A 1,705-nucleotide genomic window follows, 5' to 3' on the forward strand; every position below is an offset into this window, starting at 1 on the left:
TCCTTCCTTCCTTCCTTCCTTCCTTCCTTCCTTCCTTCCTTCCTTCCCTCCCTCCCTCTCTTTCTTTCTTCTTTCCTTTCTCTCTCTGAAACAGAATCTCGCTCTGTCACCCAGACTGGAGTGCAGCGGCGTGATCTCGGATCACTGCAACTTCCGCCTCCAGGTTCAAGCGATTCTCCTGCCTCAGCCTTCTGAGTAGCTGGGATTACAGGCGCCTGCCACCACACCTGGCTAACTTTTGTATTTTTAGTAGAGACAAGGTTTCATCATGTTGGCCAGGCTGGTCTCAAACTCCTGACCTCAAATGAGGAGTTCACTTGGCCTCCCACCTTGGCCTCCCAAAGTGCAGGGATTACAGGTGTGAGCCACCGCAGCTGGCCAGACATCATTTTCTCTTGCATTTCAAATCTGGCTGGGAGCTTTCCTCCTTCAGCTCAGTGGTATCCCCATGGCCTGAGACAAGGTCTCTGGCCTCTTTTCTCTGAACTTCACTGTCCTAGTCACCTGGGACTGCCGTAACAAAATACTATAGACTGGGTGGATCATACAGCAGACATTTAGTTCTCACAGTTCTGGCAGATGGGAAGTTGACCTCACTGAGGAACTAAATAGGCAACCACCCTGATCTTGGACTTCTTACATCATTAATTCAAATGCAAACGGATTTACTCTGAGGGAAACTGATGAACATTTTTCTTGGCTTTATGCTGGGGGCAGTACTAGGAGATTTCACCCCATGAGGTCACTCTCAGTTCCTCTCTCCTCCTTTCTGTTACCTTTCACCCAGTCCCTGAGATAAGGCAGGTTTGGAACCCACCGAGATGATTCCATCATTCCCTGCGCTTAGTCTGAAGCAATTCAAGACCATGGTTCCTGCTGATTGAGTGGCAAGAACATTGGCTTTAGAGCTGAACGTAAATTGGCCTAAACTCAGCTGTGCCACCCACTGCATAGGTCCCTGGCAAGTCCCTTACCATCCTTGAGCCTCAGTTTACTTTTCTGTAAAATGGGGGTAATACTATTCACTTTAGGGAGTTCCTAAAAAGATTAAATGAAGTAATGTATGCATTTGAAGTGCCTAAGAGACTGCCAAACTTCTAGATGGGGCTTGATAATAATTATGCCTCAGTATTAGGCAGTAAGGGTGATTTACATAGCCTTGTCAATAATCTTTTCCTTTATTAAATAAATAGTTCTCTCTGAAAGTTATTTTATTATTATTATTACTTTTTGAGATGGAGTTTTTATCTTGCTGCCCAGGCTAGAGGGCAATGGCGCAATTTTGGCTCACCGCAACCTCCGCCTCCTGGGTTCAAGCGATTCTCCTGCCTCAGCTTCCCGAGTAGCTAGGATTACAAGCATGTGCCACCACACCCAGCTAATTTTGTATTTTTATTAGAGACAGGGTTTCTCCATGTTGGTCAAGCTGGTCTTGAACTCCCAACCTCAGGTGATCCGCCCGCCTTGGCCTCCCAAAGTGCTGGGATTACAGGTGCGAGCCACTGCACCAGGCCCTGGAAGTTATGTCTTATATTTAATTTCAATTCCAGACTGTATTTATTTTTTATTTTATTTATTTACTTTTTGCTGAGACGGAGTCTTGCTCTGTCACCCAGGCTGGAGTGCAGTGGCATGATCTCAGCTCATTGCAATCTCTGCCTCTTGGGTTCAAGTGATTCTCCTGCCTTAGCCTCCCGAGAAGTTG

This window comes from Piliocolobus tephrosceles, chromosome 5, assembly GCF_002776525.5.
Source record: "Piliocolobus tephrosceles isolate RC106 chromosome 5, ASM277652v3, whole genome shotgun sequence".
In the NCBI taxonomy this organism is placed as follows: Eukaryota; Metazoa; Chordata; class Mammalia; order Primates; family Cercopithecidae; genus Piliocolobus; species Piliocolobus tephrosceles.